This window comes from Lynx canadensis, chromosome E3 (assembly GCF_007474595.2).
Source record: "Lynx canadensis isolate LIC74 chromosome E3, mLynCan4.pri.v2, whole genome shotgun sequence".
NCBI classification, from domain to species: Eukaryota; Metazoa; Chordata; class Mammalia; order Carnivora; family Felidae; genus Lynx; species Lynx canadensis.
Window position 1 is genome coordinate 2940779 of NC_044318.1, and position 21525 is coordinate 2962303.

At 51.6% G+C, this 21525-nt stretch overlaps 7 non-coding genes and 1 pseudogene across 7 annotated transcripts; 7 read left to right on the top strand and 1 right to left on the bottom strand.

The window, feature by feature from the left end:
* Positions 1-2907: 2907 nt before the first annotated feature.
* Positions 2908-2980, bottom strand: TRNAR-CCU. Its single transcript has one exon. It is a non-coding gene; the product is annotated as a tRNA-Arg (tRNA).
* Positions 2981-4111: 1131 nt separating this feature from the next.
* TRNAK-CUU lies at positions 4112-4184 on the top strand. The gene has a single exon. It is a non-coding gene; the product is annotated as a tRNA-Lys (tRNA).
* A 2472-nt stretch (positions 4185-6656) lies between these two features.
* TRNAP-UGG lies at positions 6657-6728 on the top strand. Its single transcript has one exon. It is a non-coding gene; the product is annotated as a tRNA-Pro (tRNA).
* Positions 6729-7882: 1154 nt separating this feature from the next.
* TRNAP-AGG lies at positions 7883-7954 on the top strand. The gene has a single exon. It is a non-coding gene; the product is annotated as a tRNA-Pro (tRNA).
* Positions 7955-11712: 3758 nt separating this feature from the next.
* TRNAK-CUU lies at positions 11713-11785 on the top strand. The gene has a single exon. It is a non-coding gene; the product is annotated as a tRNA-Lys (tRNA).
* Positions 11786-12240: 455 nt separating this feature from the next.
* TRNAP-AGG lies at positions 12241-12312 on the top strand. The gene has a single exon. It is a non-coding gene; the product is annotated as a tRNA-Pro (tRNA).
* Positions 12313-14821: 2509 nt separating this feature from the next.
* Positions 14822-14894, top strand: TRNAR-CCU. The gene has a single exon. It is a non-coding gene; the product is annotated as a tRNA-Arg (tRNA).
* A 5083-nt stretch (positions 14895-19977) lies between these two features.
* Positions 19978-20078, top strand: LOC115504632 (annotated as a pseudogene).
* The last annotated feature ends 1447 nt before the right edge of the window (positions 20079-21525 follow it).

Genomic DNA, 21525 nt, shown 5'->3' on the forward strand with positions numbered 1-21525 from the left:
TAATCTCACCCAGTGTACTTTTTACCTCAACTATTGTAGTTAATCTACAGAAGTTAAATTGGCTGTTTTTCTCTGTGTCTTCCACATCTCTACATATTCAATTTTTCCTCTAGCTTCTTAAATATATAAGGGTTTTGGGGGCGCCTGGGTGGCGCAGTCGGTTGAGCGTCCGACTTCAGCCAGGTCACGATCTCGTGGTCCGGGAGTTCGAGCCCCGCGTCGGGCTCTGGGCTGACGGCTCAGAGCCTGGAGCCTGTTTCCGATTCTGTGTCTCCCTCTCTCTCTGCCCCTCCCCCGTTCATGCTCTGTCTCTCTCTGTCCCAAAAATAAATAAACGTTGGAAAAAAAATTAAAAAAAATATATAAGGGTTTTAATATCCTTGTCTACCAATGCTATTATCTGCTTCATGTCTGAGTCACTATTAATTATTTTCTCCTGACTATGGGTATATTTTCCTGCTTCTTTTCATGTCTGCTAATTTTTAATTGAATGCCAGATGTTTACAATCTTATTCTGGGGGGTGCTGGATACTTTTGTATTCCTATACACATTCTTGGACATTTTTCTAGGATGTGTGGTTAAATTTCTTGGAAACAGTTTTATTTTGGGGCGGTCTTGCTTTTATTTACTTATTTTTAAAGATTTTATTTTTTGAGGCACACCACACCCAACATGGAGTTTGAACTCATGACCCCGAGATCAAGAGTCCCATGCTCCATGGACTGAGCCAGCCAAGCACCCCCGGGGTCTTGCTTTTACAGTTAGGTAGGTGGAATCTGACTTGGCCTACGAGGGGGTTTTTCTTTACAGCTAGTGTCATGGTACTTCCTAGTCCTTCCAGGGATGAAAACCACAGCAAGCAGGGGTCCAGACACTCAGTGGTGGGGTCCACAGAGGGCAGGTGTCCTCAACACCCATAAACACAGTTGGTCCCCTGGTTAGGCTTTGCTAAGGGCTAAGTATCGGGTTTGAGTCTGACTCCGGGACTTTGCTTTCCCGGAGGCCTTGAGGTTCCTCCTGGACCTGGAGAACCACGGAAAGTTCCCAGTGTTGGCTAGCTTACTTGGCAAAGCACAGCGCCCTCTCCCAGTCTGGGTTGGGAGCTCCACTCTGGCCTTTGTCCTGGGCTCAGTAGACACAGCCCGTTCCATTTCCCCCAACCTCAGAAAGGTCTCCCCGTCTCAGAAAGGGTTCTCAGTTCCAGGCAGCTGCACAAAGATCTGCAGGGTCAACGCCGGGCCCATTTATTGCCGGGAATCCTAGGGAATCGCTGAGAAAATCAGCCAATGGCAGAAGCCACACTCACCGCGCCCCCGCCCCCCAGCTCCTCTCCGGATTTATTTGACGTGAGGACCTAATTGACAGCCAGCAAGAGCGGTGCTCCCTATCTTCAGGGAGGATGCAAAATCCTGCCAGCTTTCGTGGCACTGCCGGGCCGGTGCGGTCCCCCTCGTGCACCCTCTCCCGGGTCAGATTTCTCAAAATGTAGGCTTTGTTCAGGATAAAATGAACCAAGGGCAGAGGCCCACGTGAACGTTTCTGGCCTCAGCCAGCTGTGAGGGTCTTGGCGGTGTGGAGGGGAAAGCAGAAGGCCCTCTCTAGCCCGGGGCACGCGCAGGAGGGGGACCCAGTCGGTCACAGAAGCACCAAATGTAAGGTGTCAGCATCCGCAGTGGGGGGAGGGGGGCTGATCAGCAGCACCGTCCCTGCAAATCTGATGTCCAAGGTGGGGCTCAGTTCTGCAGTCTTGAAACTAAGGGTTTTACTGAGCCTAGCCAGGAAACTTCAGCAGGTCCCCCCACCCCCAGCCCCAGTCCATCAGAGGACTTCGGGAGGCGACAAAATGTCCGGGTTGAGTCAGGCCCTGAGTGGGGCGTGGCCCGTCCTGGGATCTACCCCTCCAGGCACAGAGCGCGCTCTGTGCAGCCTTAAAGGTCTGGGATTACGGACAGGTGGCTCTAGGACCTCCTACCCGGCACCTCCCCCACGCCCATCATCGCCGACAAGGGATAAGGAAATCGGCCACCCGCGGCTGGTGTGGACAGAGATGCGAGGAGCCTGGCCTGGAGCTGCTGGGGAGTCCGGTGAGGGGGGCGAACAGGGTTGGAGCACGTGCTGACATTCGGGCGGTGGACTCGGATCCACTTCATGGATGGGCTCTGTGGCCGCTTTGTGGCCACCTCGGTCCCCAGGCCCGAGGTGAAGAAAAGACAAAGGCTCTCCCACTCTCCCACTTGATTTAAATAAGTCATAGTAACTGGACGATAAGTGTGAGTTCTAGCCTTCTGATTTCTCTCAGGATGACTCACTCCAGGCTTCTTTTGAAATATCAAAATATCAAATATCATTTTCCCCGCTTCCTCCTTGCCACCGTCGGGGTCCTGCCCTGCAGTGGACATCTGCATCTTCAGGACTTCGGCATCCACGGCCCCACCCCACCCCATCGGTGAGATTTAGGGACACAGCTCCGCTAGGGGACACTAGGGCCTGGTCCTGGTCCAACAGGCAAGGCCGTTGGAGGAAGAACACCCCCCCCCACCCCCCGGGGCAGGTTGTCATGTTTCTCCAGGAAGAGAGCCCCCCCCCCCACCCGGGCAGAATCCCAGGAAAGCTAGAGGAATTTAACCAAAGGGCTAATGGGTGGTGGCCCAGAAAAAGTTCTGCCCTCAGCCCCACCCATCAGCACCCAAACCAGCTGAGCGCAGGCGTGCTTTCCGCTCTGTGAGACACCCCTCACCCGCCCCCCAGCTAGCTCCAGTCCCTTCTTTCCTCACCTTCGCGGGTATTAAAGAAAACACCCGTGCCCCGACCTCGGGGTCCTAGGAGGTGCCGCTCCCAGGGGGGGCTGACAACAGTCTGGCCACAGAAACCACCCCAGCGCAGGAATGTCAAAAACACGACCACCCTACCCCGGGTGGGACTCGAACCCACAATCCCTGGCTTAGGAGGCCAGTGCCTTCTCCATTAGGCCACCGGGGCGTGCCCCTGGGGCGCAGGCTCCCTGGCCAGCACCGCCCCCTTCCTCACTCCCCGCTGGGCTTCGGCAGCCCTGAACGCCGGGCTTCGGGCAGCATCGGCGCGCGAGACCCGTGGAGGTGCCCGCGCGCCCATGCTGCCGGAGGCCCCGCGTTCAGGGCGACGTCTGTCCCCCGCATGTTGCTGCGCGGCTTCTTCGTTTCGGGCCGCGAGCGGGCGGGGAGTCCTGGCACCACCCCGTCCCGTCGGGTCCCGGTGCCGCCCCCGCTCCGCAGCCGCCCGAGTCCCCGCCGCGCCTCGCGGGGGCGAAGGTGGGGGCCGGGCGGCCGAGGGAAGCGTCCCCGCGCGTGCGTCTCGGGAATGGACCGCAGAGGCCCGAGCCGAATCCCCCCTCCCCTTTGTGGTATCGGGGGACACTTGGGGGGACCATCCCTCGGGTCCCTTCTCCCGCGGCGAGGTGGGCGATCAGAGTCCCTAAGGGCCCGACCCGTCGTCTTCGTTCTTTGGTTTGAGGTACGGTGCTTGTTTGGGGGACGAGCGGCCCTGCGCCGGAGCCTTGGGCGTCCCCGAGTGTCCAGATTCTGCTGGCTCCGGGGGTGGGGGGAGGGCAAGAAGGTGTCTCGCCTTTCTAGTGCGAGCACAGATAGGACAGGTGGTGGCTGCGGTTTTCTCCTGCTGGGGAGAAGTGTCCCTCACTCCGCGTCGTGCAGAGGGACCCCGCTGGGAAGGACCCCGGGACCTGAGGACAAGGAACGAGGTGGGGCGCGAGCCGGGACCCTCCGCACTCGCACTCGGACCCGCGCAGGCCCCTGTCCTCCGACAACGCCCTCGGGACTCGGACCCAAGACCCTGCTGCCGGAGAGGCGGCCGCAGCTCCCCCGGATTCTGGGTGCCGGGCCTGCGGACTCCGGGAGCCCAGATCCCAAGCCTTGCCACCTGAGGTCGCAGGAGGTGGCTCGTTTCCTTCACCGCGGGGGCTTCGGCGGGTCGTTTCACGTTCCAAGATTGGGACCTCGTCCCCAGGCCTGGAGGGGCGGCTCCTCCGTTTCGCCCCGCCGCACCCCCAGAACCTCTGCAGCCAAGTCACCGGAGGCTTCAATACAAAGGACAGAGCGCCCAGGGGGCATTCCGGTCGCCCGGCTAGCTCAGTCGGTAGAGCATGAGACTCTTAATCTCAGGGTCGTGGGTTCGAGCCCCACGTTGGGCGGGTGTACCTTTTGGGCTTCAGCAGGCTTTTCAACACCTCCTAATCCCCACCCTGAGATCTTCCTGAGAAAACAAACCTCTGGTTGCTCATCCTATGACAAGAGCGCGCGGTTCGTGGGTGTAACCTTTACCCTCAAGGGAGACATTCTGAGGCACTTTATCTTTAGAGTTTTATTTTTTAGGGGCGGTGGTGGCTTAAGCCTAGAAAGGCAGAGCCAAGCCTACAGGGGCAGGTCCCTATAGGTGGGGTCTAGGTCCTTTCCCCTACGGACCGGGTCCCCCTGCCTCACTCACAGGCGTGAGTCGGCTTTGGGTCAGTCAGGATCAGTCCGTGGGGCCTTCTCCACCCCTCATCCCAGATGACTCTCACATCCTCCACCTTCTCCAGGGGTGGGTGATGAGGTTGTCAGACCACAGGGTAGGCCCAGATGGGGGTAGTGGAGGGGGGAGCATCAGATCTGTGCACCTGGGAACCCAGAACAAGAGATGATCTGTCTCCAGAGAAGGGGAGTGGGCACGGGGTCAGGCAGGAAGGGAACACCGATCCCGGAGGCCTCCACAGTGTGGGAACTAGGTGAAGGGGCCGAGGATCCTCCCTGGTCCCCCTGCTTACGGTTCTGCTTCCTTTCAGACTCTACTCTTCTCCCCACTCAGTCTGCTGTCCTTGAGGAGGATGAGGTGAGGCTCTTATCCCAGGGACATGGCCTGAAGTCCACCTTGGGCCCACCTTTTATAGCCCTGGACCTGTGGGTGTAAGTGAGGCCTTCACCTAGACATTGTGGGCTCCCAGCTTGAACAAATCTTACCATCTATCTGTTGTGAGGCCCAGACCAACCTGGAACCCATAAAAGAGAATAACCCAGATGATACGCCAAGATGTGGCCTCCTGGCACTTTCCAGACACATTCGATTCAGGCCCCCAGGAGTGAGCTGCCTCCCTTGCCCTCAGTAGCCCTTTGGGACACCCTGGCCCTGCAGGGATGGACAGAGAAAGCCAGGAGCCCAGGTGATGGTGAAGACAGCGGAGGGAATAAGGAACAGACACGTTTAGAATTAAACCTGACCCCAGTGACAGGGGCCAATTTCTGGGGCTTTCTGCTCTCCCCACCCAATTGCAGGTGGCTCTACTCCCTCTGTGCCTGCCTTCCTTACTCCAGCCTGGCAGTGCTTCCCTGCAGGGACCCCTCCCAGTGTCTACGAGACCCTGTTCACAGCCCTCCTGTCGCTGGGAAACTATTAGCAGGTTGGTACTCACTGTACCCCCAGCCTCAGCCTCAGGGGAGCTCTGTGCTTTCTGGAGAGATCCTGGCGGGGGGGGGGGTGGATTTTCCTTGGCTTGTGGGCTGGGGCCTCGAGCCTTCCCCTAGATGGGAAACGTGCAGAACACACATTCTGGGCAGTTCTTTTAGGGCTGCAGGAGAGCTACAGGACCAGGCTCCACTATTTTCCATCTGGGCCCCACAGATCTGGGCCCCCGAAACCCAGCCTCTCAAGGCCCTCAGTTTATCCAGCTGTGAAGTGGGGATAATCCCAGCTCATGACTCAAAGATTTGTTTGGGATATTAACTTACTTAACTTTTTTGTTTGTTTGTTTTTGTAAAGTATTTAGAACACTGCCCTGAGACATTAACGCCTGTCCCAGCTTCAAGTTTGCTTGCCGGTCCCAGTCCTCCTTCCTGACTGAACCGGGCAACTCCCGGCTGGTGGAAGCCCAGGTTTTCTCTCTGAGGCCCCTCTTAGTTCTCTCCTTTCCTGCGTCTTCTGCTTTCCCATTTCACACTCGTCCCCGGACCCCTTTGGGCAGGAACCTGAACAGTCTCTTGTCCCAAATTGGCAGACCCTGGCTCTGCCCCACTCCCTGCGAAGGAGCTGGGTCCCAAGGCCCGAACTCAGTGTCAGAGTTCAGCGAAGTATTTCAAGGGAATGAGGAGTCGAGGGGTCAGGCCTGTTTTCCCTGAGAAGGGGCCCCAATGATCAGTAGTTTGTGAGTTCCAGTATCTGTTCCGTCTTCCCCCGCCCACTCCCGTCCGCGGCCAATGTAGAGCGCTCCAGCCCAGGAAGACAGGCGCCGCTGATCGGAGGCAGAGCGTCGGTCCCGGTTTGCGACCAACTGCGGGTGAGCTGTGTCCCTCGCAGTCCACCCTGGGCACAGCTGCAGTTCTCTTTCCATCGCTGGATGCAAGCCTGGGCCGGAGACGAGCCCTGCCCTGCGCGCTGCCGCGATCAGCTGCGTAGCTGGGAAGCGGTGGGTTGGGGAGAGGCCGCGGTTCGGTCTTCCTTCCGCTGGGGCCGCTCGTGGAGCGTTGATGAGCCTAGAACTAACCCTCGGTCCGAAATCTGACAGAGGCTGCGAACCCGCGAACCCACAGGGCCGGCTTCACAGGTGCACGCGCTGACAACTGAGCTATCGGGGTGATTTCAGCGCTTCCGCGTGCGTCAGCGGCAGAAGAAGGAGGGAGAGACGTGTCGTGGTGGCTCGTTGGTCTAGGGGTATGATTCTCGCTTTGGGTGCGAGAGGTCCCGGGTTCAAATCCCGGACGAGCCCCCCTCCGTTTTCCCGTCCGCGTTTTCAGCGGAGACGGCACCCACCAGGCTGAGGCTCCCGGCGGCACAGCCCGTGTGGGACCTAGGGCACCGTGAGTCGTGAGACGCCCATGGTCTGTGTCTCCCGTGGCTGGGAATCCGCGGCACCGAGGTTCAAGGAGACCGCTCCGGGAAGTAAGAGGAGGTTATCTAAAGTAAGGCAAAGTGCATCGTTGGTTCTTCTGGGGGTACAGATGATCTCCGCTGGAGTCTCAGGTGAGTCCTACCCTTAGCTTGATTTTTTTTGGGGGGGGGGGAGGGAGGAGGGGAGAGAGGGAGCGACACCCCGGATTCCGTGGGCAGAATTTCATTCCCCCGGGCTTGCCCAGATGAGAGCTCAAGGAAATGCGCGCCATGGATGGGGAGGGGTGGTGGTTAGGTGGTCAGACAGCACAAAGCGAACCCGCTAGCCCAGATCTGCCGGGTCCTCGGGGGATGGGTCGCGCCTGGACACGGGGAGGGACACAGAGACAGCAGAGCGCCGGGAACCCGACCCCCGATCCCTGGACGCAGTCCTTCTGCCCCAAGGGCGGTGTCCTCATCCTCCCCACTACCTGAGGACCTGAAGACCCTCCTCCCGCCCCTGCTGAGCCGGGGAGGGCATCCCTGAGCCGCCCCGGTGCGGGGTCTGGTTGATGGTCTGATCCACCCCCCTCCAGGGGCCAGCCCCTCCGGGCCGAGGTCACCCTAGGGCAGGAAGGTCGCTGGCCGCCTGGTTTAGTCAGCTTCGTGGGTTGTAGGCTCCACGTCGGAAACTCGATGTCTTGGTTTGATCTCGCCAGGGGCGGGAGAGGGGAGAGCAGCCGGGAGGAGCTCCTGCAGAGTGACCGCAGGGCGGCGCGGGGACTCACGGACCCCCTGCCCGGCTGGCCGCCCTTGCGCGCCGGGGGCGGAGCGCGGAGCCGAATCGGCGAGGCCACCTTGTTGGGGGCACGCAGGAACCGCTCCCCACTTTATGGGCGCAGGGAGTGTTAGGTTCCCCCCACGGCCGTGGATCCCAACCTCTAGCCCTTCTCCACGGATCTGAAACCGATTCCCCTCCCCGCGCTGCTGCGCCGTTCCCGCCCTGGACGCCCTATCGGTCACAAAGAGGAGATTGGACACGAGCTGCAGCAGGGCTCGTTGGTCTAGGGGTATGATTCTCGCTTAGGGTGCGAGAGGTCCCGGGTTCAAATCCCGGACGAGCCCTTCTTTTTGTCTCCCCGTGGATCGGAGCTGGCCCGAGACCCCCACCCCCACCCCCGCGCCAGGCTCCACCGGGGGAGGGAATCTTAAAAAGGCCTCAAGCTGGCTCAGTGCCGCCCACCGCTGCCTTTAAAATTTAATTGGGGCCCAGTCCCCAAAGCGTTGATAGAGCCACGTCTCTAAATGCTGCTTTGTCGGTCGGGGTTGGAGGCACCGGGGTGGGAGAAATATGTCCTTCCTGTGCACCAGGACGCCTTTGGGGCGGCAAGGCGGGGCCCCCAGCGCGGTCCCGGGCTCAGGAGTGCGGGAGCTTGAGGACTAGCCATGGGCTTCTGGTTTTTGCAGCGTGGCGGGAGGGACCCCCAGACGCCGAGCCCTTCCCCCCACACATGGGCGTGGCCTCCTGGGGCTCTCCCCGCAGCCCCTGCCCTGGTCCCTGCCTTGGTCGGGTCCCCTCCCCCCTTTTCTGCAGCTCCGGCTGTGTGTGGATAGGGGTCGCCTTCGCCGCGTGAGAAACCGACCGGGTCCTGCCAACACGTCGAAGCTTGAAAACCTAAGCATTTGAAGAATAGTGGGCGTATTGGTCTGAGACCGTGAACTCGTTGCCCCACTAGCTAAAAGGTCAAACAGATGTTAACACTTTAAAACTGTATTAGAGAGTAATATGTTGCACGTGTGACTAAGCCCGACAGACCACGTTCAAGAGCTCTACAAGGGTGGACGCTGTTTTGCAGAACCTTGAGGCGGGGATGCCTCCAGGTGCCAAATTCCTATAAAACACTCCCTCAGGGGGGAAGGCACCTTTCCTCCCAGTACTGGAACTGAAAGGAAAGTGGGACTCAGGGGACAGGGATGAACTCCTCCAGCCTTTCCCTGCTCGTCGTCGGGCTCCGGGGCCCAGGGAAAGCACTTCTGTGGAGTTGCAAGTTCCCAGCAGATGTCTTCAGCATGTGTGGAAACAAGAGTGCCATGGTGTGACAGGACCTTCTGCCTCTTAGAGGATCTGAAGGATGTTACACCGGAGAGAAGGAAGCAAAAGAACGTGGTGGTGGAGAGGACCATGGTGTTGGACAACTGTTGGTCTTCCTTTTTGTTGAGGATGGTGAGTTTGAGAGCGCACTATGAACCAAGGATCATGAACAATCCAATTCTGTGTACTTGAGGACCGATTGGGGAAAAAAAAAAAACAAAACCCTCAAGTAGAAGATTTAATTTAAAGTGACCCATGAATGGTAAGTCCTTGAGCCCCTGGCAGAAATCAACAACAATTTTCTGTGCAGAGACACTTTTATTCTAGGTCTCACAGAATTCCATACATCAAGAAATTTAGAAGGGAAATGGGCAACTCACAAAACAAACAAGAACAACAAGGAAATAAGGCACCATGAGCAACAACCAATGAACAACAAGCAATGGAAATAAAATTGCCAAGATTTCAGATGCTAAGATTGTAAGACACAGATCATAATACAACTAATCTTACTATGCATAAACTAATGGAAGACTAATTAAAATATCTTTGAGAACAGAAGCTATGTAAAATGCTCTAGAAGATTGAAAAAGATGTAAATTCCTCTAAAAATAAAAACACACAAAAAGTGAAACAAAATTCAATAGGTGTATCTAACAGCTTAAAAAGGTGCAGAAATAGTAAACGAAAAATAGGTCAAAATATATACCACAAAACCCCAAAAAATCCCAATATGATTACAGATTAAGCAACACACCTTAGAAGTTCCATGATTGAAGAACAAATTACAAAGAAAGTTCGAAGAAATACATACTTTAAAATAAATGAAGGTGAAAATACTGTATACCAAAACCTGTAAGACCTAGCTAAAGCAGTAGTTGATAGTCTTAGATGCATATAATAGAAAAGAAAGGTTGAATAGTAATGTCAAGAAGTTAGAAAAAGAACAGCAAAAATAAACCCAAAGAAGTTAGAACAAGGGAAAAAAATAATAAGATAGGAAATCAGTGAACTAGAAAACAAGCATACTGTAGAGATTAATGACAAATCCTCAAGCAGATCTTGAAAAAAAAAGTTATTGATAAAACTTTGCAAAAACTGATTACAAAATAAAGGAAGAAGACACACAACCCATATCAGGGATAAGAATGACTTCACAGTCATTACATAACTTAAAAGCATATGCTAAACAGCTTTGTGAAAACTTAGAAAAATACATAATTCTTTGAATTAAAAAAGCATGCCTTGTGCCTGAGTGGCTCAGTCAAAGCATCTGACTCTTGATTCAGCTGAGGTCTTGATCTCAGGGTTGTGAGTTCAAACCCCGTGTTGGGCTCTGCGCTGGGCAGAAAGCCTTCTTAAAAAACAAACAAACAACAACAACAAACATGCCTTGATGGGATCAAAATGGAATAAAAATGTAAATGACCTTTAAATTAATAAAGAAAATGAATCAATGGTCAAAAATTATCCTCCAAAGAAAGTTATTGACTCAGATGGCTTCAGTGGGGGCATGCTACCAAACATTCAAGAAACTAAATTTTAATCTCACACAAAATCTTTCACAGAATAGAAGACGGAATCCCACAACACATTTTACGAGGCCAGCACAACTCTGATATGAAAACTAAACAGCACGAAAAAGAATTTTAAAAGCACATAATCTATAATCTCATGGAAATGGATGGAAATTCTAAAACAAAATACTAGCAAGCCAAATCTTATGACATATAAGAAGGATAATATTCCATGGCCAAGTCGAGTTTATCCTAGGGAATGCGAAGTTTATTTGACATTAGACAAATCTGATGTATGCAACAAATTCAAGGAAAAGTACTCAATATAATCTAACTTCCATTTATGACTTTTAAAATTCTTAGGAGGGGCGGCTCAGTGGGTTAGGTGTATCACTCTTGATTTTGGCTCAGGTCAAGATCTCCTGGTTGGTGGGTTTAAATGTTGCTTGGGGCTCTACCCTGACAGTGCAGAGCCTGCTTGGGATTCTCTCTCCCCCTCTTTCTACCCTCTCCTGCTCATCCCCCCCCCAATAAATAAACATTTAAACAAATTCTTAGCAAACTAGCAAAAGGAGATAACACCCATAATTACCAAAATTATCTACAAAACACTACAGCAAACTTCATACTTGATAGTGAGTCCCTGGCAATATTGTCTTCGAGGTTGGAGATAGAAGGATGCTGCCACTCTTTCTATCGAACATTTTGTGGGAGAAACTGGGCCACTCATACACTGCTGATGGGGAAGGAAAACGGTCTGGCCACGCTAGGAAACAATGTGGCAGTGTCTTTAAAAGGGAAACATAACTACCATATGACCTCGATTGCACCTTTGGGTATTTATTTGGGTGTTACATGTTTGTTAACAGCCCCCCCCCCCACCAAAAACAAAACAAAACAACCCCAAAAAACCCTGGAAATAATCCAGATGTCTGTCAAGGGGTCAGTGTTTAAACTAACTGTGGTACATCCTGTCTTAGGCTTTCTCTCCGCCGCTGGCTCCGGCCCCTTCACCCAGCTGCGGGGGCTACTCCTGGGCCTGACGCCAGGTCGGCCTCGGCGGGCACAGGGCCCAGGCGGGTTCCCCAGCTAGAGGCCCCGAGGACGGGAGGGAAGTCCTGGGCTGGCAGCACCCTTGCTGCAGTGGGGAATTTCTGTGGGGCCCGGGGGTCTTGGCTACTGAACCGTCCCTGGTGCTCAGGTCCAATTCATTACTTTACCTGGTTCCCATCAACTTCACATCACTTTAGCATCTAGAGTCACGACCAAGGGGCGCCCGGCTAGCTCAGTCGGTAGAGCATGAGACTCTTAATCTCAGGGTCGTGGGTTCGAGCCCCACGTTGGGCGGCTTGTTTTCTTGGTTTGGGTCGTAAAACCCTGCAGGAGGCGTTTAGGAAGTCGTACGGACACCGGGGGCTGCGCCTCCACGCAACGTGTCCCACTGACCTAGAATCGAAAGACACGCAACGCTGCCCCTCCTACCGGGAGCCCCGCGCTGGCTTTTGCCCCAAGGTGTCGTCAGGGTGCTCCTGGCCGCGAGGAATGTCTGCAGAGTGACTTCAGGGAGGCGCCGGGACGCACGGACCGTCTACGTGGCCTCGGGCTCCTTACTGCGTCAGCGCTGAGGCCACCGGATTGGGGGGGGGGGGGCGTGAGGGGCCCGCCCACCCGCTTCTGAACTCAGCCGTTCCCCGCGGGTCTGAAATCCGAAGCTCCTTCTCGCGTCACTTCCCTGGTCCCGCCTGTCCCAACCCCCGGGTCGCCACGAAGTCATAAAGAGAGTCAGAGGCACGCGTCCCTGTGGCTCGTTGGTCTAGGGGTATGATTCTCGCTTAGGGTGCGAGAGGTCCCGGGTTCAAATCCCGGACGAGCCCTGTTTTGGTGGTTTTTGTGTGTGTGTGTGTGTGTGTGTGTGTGTGTGTGTGTGCAAAACCCTCTCAGAGATTGAGGAATTGTCCCGGGACCTCAGCCACTGGGCGTGGAAACAGGACACTGCAAGAGAGAATTAAAAGAGAATCTTTGAAAGCCTACGGTCGACCCCGGGTGCTTTTTTTTTTTTTTTTTCAAGGTTTATTTATTTTTGGGACAGAGAGAGACAGAGCATGAACGGGGGAGGGGCAGAGAGAGAGGGAGACACAGAATCGGAAACAGGCTCCAGGCTCTGAGCCATCAGCCCAGAGCCCGACGCGGGGCTCGAACTCACGGACAGCGAGATCGTGACCTGGCTGAAGTCGGACGCTCAACCGACTGCGCCACCCAGGCGCCCCCCCCCCCCGGGTGCTTTTTAAAAGTTTTTAAATCGGGATCCTGGGGATCCAGACGTGCAGGCCTCCCCGGGGAGGGCGCTCCTCCCTCGGCTGCGTCAGGTTTAGTGCAAGGCCAGTCGTTGGGGGAGGGGAATCCGTGAGAGGCGACGCTCCCCACAGTCACAACTTTGAGGTTCAAGTCCAGCTGCCCGGGTGGCATTCAGAGGCCCGCTGCTGAGCATCCAGGATTTCATAGGCCGGTGCGCACTTGGGGAGGCGCTCGGGCCCTTCTCCCTTCTCCCTTCTTCCCCCACCTCCTCCCTCCATTTCCTTGTCCCTCCCCTGCCTTGGTCCCAGAGCCCACCAGGGGACCGAGTGCAGTCACGACTAGGGTCCTGTGCTACTCTCTGAACGTCAGGCTGGGAGGTCCAGGCGATCGGAGACCCAGGTGGGGTTTGACTTTGACCCCTAAGGAGTTCCAACCCCTGAGAGCTGCTTTCCACCGCGGGTGAAGGGTCCCGCTTTCTGGGCAACTGTGGGCAAATCTCAGGCCAAATCTCTTTCTTCCAGAGCCCATGCAAGCCCCCGCGGCTGTCCGTCGAATCAGATTTCCTGGGGGGAGTCATCCCTGTCCCAAAGTTTTTCTTGTTGGTTTGTTTTTAACCTTTATTTATTGTTTCTAAAAGATTGTTAGTAGTTTTGAGGAAATTGCTACAAAGAAAACCACCAGGAGAGACTTACAGTTTCCAGTAACACAAATGGGCGGGATTTGGGGGGGACCAACGCACTGGCTAAAAACAACGGGAAATGCTGGATATTCAAAACAAACACACATAAAAGCGATGAAGAGCTTTCGAGAGAGTTAAAAAAAAAATTCCTGGCCACATTTACACGGATGTGGAAAACCACCGGGGTGCGTGGATCCCCAAACCTGCGGGACGCACCGAGAGCATTTGCCAATCTCCGCAAACAGGCGACGCGAAGGCAGAGAGCAGAACTTGCTCCTGAGTTCCGCCTTGAACCTGTGGCCCCGAGAGAGGAGGATGCATGGATGACCCCTGTCGCGCCCCCACGGGCCGCCAGCTGCGGCTGGACAGCGCGTTTCAGGGGGCCTTCGCCTTCTCCTGCTAAAATGCAGATGATTTTAAATAAAAGGCGAGCGAATGCGGAGACCTCTCTCACCGGAAGGGCGAGGTCCCCCTCTCCCCCGAATTTTGTTGCACAAATGATAAAGGATACATTTGGAGGTGTGGCGCGAAGGAGGCTCTGAGGTCCCAGAATTCTTAGGGCGATGGGGAGAGAGAATCATGAGCGGGTCCAGATTCTGCTGAATTTTTTTTTTTTTTTTTAATCATTGGCTACATTACAAGCCTCAGTGAATAACTGGGGGAAGTGTTGCGAGGAAAATTGCAGGGTGTGTGTGCACGATACCCGGACCTTCGGCTCCAGGCAGCCCTAAGCGGAGGGGTTTGGTCTGGCGCTCGGTGCCAGTTCTCGCGCGCGAGCCTGGAAAGGTGAGGCCCAGGGTAGAATCTTCCGGGATGTCTCCATCCCCTGGATGTCAGCCAAGCCCGGAGGTGTGGCGCCAGCGCGGGACCACGGCGCAGGAGGCTCTGACTTCGGCCCGCGGGGGAGCCTCGGAGAGCCCGGAGGGTCGCCTCCTCCCTGCACGCTGTAACGGCCCCGCACCGTCTACCTCCCAGCCCTGCGCTCTGCGGGGTCATTGGTCACGCTGGGCCCGGAGAGGACCGAACACTTGTCAACGACACAGCCCGGTGGCCAGGCCCAGCGCTCCACCGTCTGACCCAGCCGGAGGCCCCTACTGCACTCTGAATCCATTCATCCGAAGGAGAATCCAGTGCGTTTCTGAGCGTGGGACCCCTTCTGGAGCAAACAGAAGAGCCAGACTCCGCGAGGCCTGTGGAGGAGCTGCAGGAACGCAGGCAGAGGAGGGCGCTGCGGGTGGCGACTGCGCCCCCTTGCGCGGGAGCTCCGCGGAGAGGGGGCGCTTGTTTCCAGGAGGGCGGCTCTTCCTGGAGGCTGGAATACACAACTACGGACTCGGCCTGGTTTTGAGTAAAAACCCAAAGCAATCTCTGGACCACTTTCTAGCCACTAAGCAAGCATCTTGGCGGTTGCCCCAGTGGCCTAATGGATAAGGCACTGGCCTCCTAAGCCAGGGATTGTGGGTTCGAGTCCCACCTGGGGTAGTGGGGTGGGTCTAACCTTTACATGTTAGAGGCACGTTTTAGGTTCCAGGAACCGTATCCCGAACGAGGTGATGGATCAGGTAATAATCAACTCATGCTTCCAGTGTTCAAACTTGCAGGGGCCTGAAAGATTCCAGTATGAGAGAGATGTGATCCTATTTCCCTAAAATGGCAACTCCCAACCTTCAGCCCTTTTTGCAGGACTGCCCAAGAAAGAAACGGTGAACACGCAGAAACACACAGGGGAGGGGAGAGAAAAGAGACTCTAGCAAAATGCAGAGTATGGAACTCAACAGGTACACAGAAAATGTGGAGAACAGACGTTGCACCTGTGATATAAATGTCAGAATTGAATGGGTGCTTGGCGAGAATTGAGGTGATGCAGGCCAGCAATGACATTGTCTTGATCTGGGTTAAGATTATGGGTGACTTTCTGCGTGGGGTTCTGTTGTTTCAATATAATTACTTCTGTGACTCTTTATAGTTCCTCCAGGGCCTCAGTGTTAGAATCTCAGTGTGAGCCCCGTGTCCCCGGAAATACCACGCCAGGCTTTTGAGTTTGCTAAGGTGCCCCATCCGGAATTGAATCTCAGACTAGCCACCTCTAGTGCTCCCCCCCACCCTCATTTTCCTTTTCCTTTTCCTCTTTTTTTCTTTAATTTTATTTTAGAGGGAGAGAGAGTGTGCCAGTGGGGCAGAGAGAGAGGGAGAGAGAGAGAGAGGGAGAGAGAGAGAGAGAGAGAGAGAGAGAGAATCTTAAGCAGGCTCCATGCTCAGCGTGGTGCCCTACAAGGGGCTCAATCCCACGATCCTGGGATCAATGACCCCAGCGGAAATCCGGAGTTGGGAACTCAAAGACTGAGCCACCCAGGCACCACCCCCTCATCCCCCTTTAAATAATGAAAGTGAGCAGGGCTAGTATCCTAACAGGGGAGAGAGAATCAATGGCCCCTGAGAAGATGACTAGTGTGTTTTGTGTTCAGGTTAAATGTGGGTGTGCTCTTTTAAGCTGCAGACCTGGAGCCTGGTGAGAAAGAAATCAAAAACGAAAAGCAGCAACTTCCTCTGATCTGGAATCCGACTCCCTTTCTTCTTCTGTCTTAAAAATTAATTTTGGGGGCTCCTGGGTGGCTCAGTCAGTTAAGCTACCAACTCTTGATCTCAGCTCAGGTCTCGATCTCAGGGTCATGAGTTCAAGCCCTGCATTGGGCTCCACACCAGGTGTGGAGCCTACTTAAACAACAACAACAACAACAAAACATTTTGCTAACTGCTGTATTACCAGTAGGGGCTTATAGTAGGTGCTCAATAAACACTTGAGTGAATGAAGACTCTCTTAGGCGAGTGGCTTTGGGTATGTTCGGGCACCTTTGGGACCTACAGCTTATGGAAGACACAAGCTCTCAGCGTGGGGACGTATTCCTGCTGGGTGGGTTTTGTGGTTGAGCCCCTGCCTCAGGATCCTGGGCCTTGGAGTCCCTGAGCCACCTGCTGACCAGGAGACCTGGGTCGAATCCTGCTGGGCCGTGTGCACGTCCACGTCCCTAGGCTTGCACACTAGGCAGCAGAGGAGGGCGAGAAGGCCGACTTGCCTCAAATACATGCCCAGTAGACGTCCTCGAATGAAACTTCTTAAGTTGGCAAGACTCAGATCTTTTGATGTGCCTAGTCCTATATCATTTAAATTAGATGTATTATATTCTCAACCTTAGCATTTTTGACACCGTGAGCCAGATCATTCTCTGTGGCAGGGGGCTCTCCTGTGCAGTGTGGAATGTTTAACAGCATTGTTGCACTTTATTTTCTAGATGCTGGTAGCACCCCCGTAGTTATGACGACTAAAAATACCGCCCTATGTCCAGTGTCTTATGGTTGTGAGCCACTTGTCTAGAGAAGCAAGCCCATAAACGTGGGTGCAAACAGTTCTCATTTGAGATCAGACAGGAGAGCTAGTTTGGCACAGGGCCAGGTACAGAGCTGGCCGGAGATCAGCCGGCTGTGACCAACCTAGAAGGCAGCTTGGTGGGGTCAGGAAATGGGCTACGTACAGGGAGCTAAACAAATAAGTTAATATATTGAGGTTAATGGGAACCAGATTTCTCAGTGATGGAAATGGGAGGAGAGAAGGCTTCCATTAATCCTATGGTGTTGTATTGGAATTGGAGGTATTAGTGATTTTATGTGATAGCTTGGTAAAGGTTGCGTCACTGGGAAAGATGGTCGTGGTAGTGAGTTTGTAAAAACAATTTTTTAAGTTTATTTTGAGAGCGAGAGAGAGCACGCGCACAAGTGGACGAGGGGCAGAAAGAGAGAGAGGATCCCAAGCAGGCTCCACGCTGTCTGAGCAGAGTCTGACATGGGGCTGGACCTCATGAACTGTGAGATCGTGACCTGAGCTGAAATCAAGAGTCAGAGGCTCAAGTGACTGAGCCACCCAAATGCCTCTATGACATATTGCTTTTAACATTCCTTCATAATCATTGTATCAATCACTTATTTCACTGGGAATTAAAGAATGAAGGTTTCTTAGTTCTATCATTTTTCTGTATTTCTTTTTTTATTTTTATGTGAATGTAAAATTAGACAACATAAGATAGATCGTTATTTTTTTTACATGGAATGTTTCATTTCATTTCATTTCATTTTTTTTTTTTTACATCCAAGTTAGTTAGCATATAGTGCAACAGTGATTTCAGGAGTAGATTCCTTAGTGCCCCTGACCCATTTAGCCCATCCCCCCTCCACAACCCCTCCGGTAACCCTCTGTTTGTTCTCCATACTTATGAGTCTCTTCTGTTTTGTCCTCCTCCCTGTTTTTTATATTATTTTTGCTTCTCTTCCCTTGTGTTCATCTGTATCTTAAAGTCCTCATGTGAGTGAAGTCATATGATATTTTTCTTTCTCTGACTAATTTCACTTAGCATACTACCCTCCATTTCCATCCACGTAGTTGCAAATGGCAAGGTTTCATTCTTTTTGATTGCCGAATAATACTCCATTGTATATATATATAACCCATCTTCTTTATCCATTCATCCATCGATGGGCATTGGGCTCTTTCCATACTTTGGCTGTTGTTAATAGTGCTGCTGGAAACATTGGGGTACATGTGTCCCTTTGAAACAGCACACCTGTATCCCTTGGATAAATACCTAGTAGTGCGATTTCTGGGTTGAAGGTTAGTTCTATTTTTAAGTTTTTGAGGAACCTCCATACTGTTCTCAGAGTGGCTGCTCCAGTTTGCATTCCCACCAGAAGCGCAAAAGAGATCCTCTCTCTCCGCATCCTCACCAACATCTGTTGTTGCCTGAATCGTTATTGTGAACCATTCTGACAGGTGTGAGGTGGTATCTCATTGTGGTTTTGATTTGTATTTCCCTGATGATGAGCGATGTTGAGCATTTTTTCATGTGTCGGTTGGCCAGCTGGATGTCTTCTTTGGAGAAGTGTCTATTCATGTCTTTTGCCCATTTCTTCACTGGATTGTTTGTTTTTTCGGTGTTGAGTTTGAGAAGTTCTTTATAGATTTTTGGATACTAACCCTTTATCTGATATGTCGTTTGCAAATATCTTCTCCCATTCTGTTGGTTACCTTTGAGTTTTTCTGATTGTTTCCTTTGCTGTACAAAAGCTTTTTATCTTGATGAGGTCCCAGTAGTTCATTTTTGCTTTTGTTTCCCTTGCCTCCGGAGACGTGTTGAGTAAGAAGTTGCTGCGGCCAAGATCAAAGAGGTTTTTGCTTGCTTTCTCCTTCAGGATTTTGATGGCTTCCTGTCTTACATTTAGGTCTTTCATCCATTTTGAGTTTATTTTTGTGTCTGGTGTAAGAAAGTGGTCCAGGTTCATTCTTCTCCATGTCGCTGTCCAGTTTTCCCAGCACCACTTGCTGCAAAGACTGTCTTTATTCCGTTGGATACTCTTTCCTGCTTTGTCAAAGACTAGTTGGCCGTATGTTTGTGGGTTCATTTTTCTATATTTCTTAATCGGCATTATTCTGTAAAGAAGAGCTTTCCCCCCAAAATGAACCCAAGATGAACTTCAGATCATTTTTAAAAGACAGAGTGCATGCTAAATTCTTTCCCTTTAATTACTGATTTTCACCTCCAGTTATAGCAAATTACCTTATATTTTTCTCTTTTTTATAGTATTATTACTGATTCCTAGATTTTCATATTTTAAAGTGTTGTAATTACTTATAGTTATTATTTATTTATTTGATGCCCAAATTGTTTCGAATTTGGCCAGTGGGGGGGGGGAGTCTTTTCAATATCACACCTTTATTCCTTTTGAAAGATCTCTATTTATTCACATATCTTTACTTTGAAAAATTTCAAGCCTAAAGAAAAAGAAAAATGTATGGCTATAGTGGTCCATTTGAAAGTCATTTACAGTTTAGAAATGTTCTCATTGAACTTTGAGTATTTGCTTGTTTACTTACATACATATAATGTCCTAAACTCACCTTATCTTATTCCTGCCCAGACTTGCAATCAGCCCTTTCTCTATGGAATCCTAATTCTTTTTAATGGGAAATGGTGTTTAGAAGCCAAGATCTAGGTGCTAGGAGTGCTCACTGATACTGGGTTATCATTAATTGCAGATTTTTTTGTTTGTTTGTTTAGTTCACCTTTTAGAACAGCTTACTAATTTATCCTTTTGTCTTAAGTGTTCATTCTCCAATCCTTTGTACAACTCAGCTGTTGGAGCAAAGAGTGGATCTTAGTAACTAGATTTTTTGTTCAAGGACATTCCTTCCCATTCCCATTCTTTGTATCTGTTTGGGAAACTCCTCCCTGCCTACATTTAGTCATGATGATAATGTACATCACTGGATTCCCACATGGAATGCATTGGGCTTAAGACCCAAGACTACCAAAACATCCTACTCTCCCATCCAGAATGATTGGTTCGGATTTGGGCATATGATCCAAGAAGAAATTATCATGGTCTCACCTGAAGTTATAAATAAACACTGGTAGGGGCACCTGACTGGCTCAGTCGATAAAGCAGGCAACTCTTGATCTTGGGTCCTTGAGTTTGAGTCCTATGTTGGGGGTAGAGTTTACTAAACAAAATCACATGCTTGCTTTGGCAGCACATATACTAAAGTTGGAACGATACAGAGACCCACCCTTGCCCTTGCGCAAGGGTGACACGCAAATTCGTGACGCTTCCATATTTAAAAAAGTTGCGAAGCCTCATCCCAAACCTCTGAACCACTCCACGGTGCCTACACCGAAAAGGGGATAAATCTTTAAAAATAATTTTAGGGGTGCTTGGGTGGCCCAGTCAGTTGAGCACCGACTTTGACTCAGGTCATGATCTTGTGACTTCAAGACCCGTATCAGGCTTGCCGCTGTCAATACAGAGCCTGCTTTGGATCCTCTGTCCCTCTCTCTCTCTCTCTCTGCTCCCATGCTCTCTCTCAAAAATAAATAAAACATTAAAAAATAATTAAAAATTTTTTTGACATGCATTTATTATTGAGAGACAGACACAGAGCGTGAGCAGGTGAGGAGCAGAGACAGGGGGAGAGACAGAATCCGAAGTCGGCTCCAGGCTCTGAGCTGTCAGCACAGAGCCCGATGCGGGGCTCGAACTCACAAACTGCGAGATCATGACCTGAGCCGAAGTTGGTCGCCCAACCAACTGAGTCACCCAGGTGCCCCAAAAAATAATTTTAAAAGGGGGCACCTGGGTGCCTCAGTCGGTTAAGAGTCTGACTCTTGATTTTGGCTCAGATCATGATCTCATGGCTCATGGGTTCGAGCCCCACACCAGGCTCTGGTGCTGGTGGTGCAGAGCCTGCTTGGGATTCTCTCTCTCCCTCTCTCTCAAAAATAAATAAGTAAACTTAAAATTTTTTTTAAAGAATTAAAAAAAAAAAAACATGGGTAGAGAGAAGTTCTATGTGCCCAGCGATTGCTAGTTTAGGAGGATGTGAGTTTGGAGGTACTGGTAGCCATCTTGTCTGCCACATGGAGAGACACAGTCTGTAGAACGAAGTCAAACAGAAACTAACAGAATAGAGAGATAAGAAATACATGTCCTGATGTCGTTATTTGGGTCCCTGAATCTAGCCCTGCCTGAAACTTGCAAGAAATTTGGACTTTGCAATTACATCAGCCAATAGATTCCACTTCTTAAACTGGTAGGAGTTGGTTTTCTGTCGCTTGCAAACAGTGTCTTTAGTAATCCAGTGACTACTTTCCCCTCCTCCACAGATTTTTGATAATTCACATGGTGAGGTGGTTTTAGGCCAATTTTTGGAGGTGGAATGTACAGAACTTGATATCTGATAACATGTATCTTATGGAGACCTGGGGATTCCTATGGCCCTGAAGTTCTTACCTTGAGTTACTGGGAACAAGTGAATGATATTTACTAAGACATCATAATCAGCATGAAGAATACATTCTTTATAAATAACCTAAGTGTAAGATCACTTAGAGTGACACTGGTCTCCAGAAGACTTTTTTTAGTGATTCAACTGGCACTTCTGATTGAGGTGGATGGTTTTTAAGAGTAACTCTTTAATATTATCAACTTAGGAAAGTAAATTTTACAGTGCATAAGACCAAGAGCTTTATGGGCGCCTTAAAGCCAGATCTTGCCTTCAGTGCTATGTAGT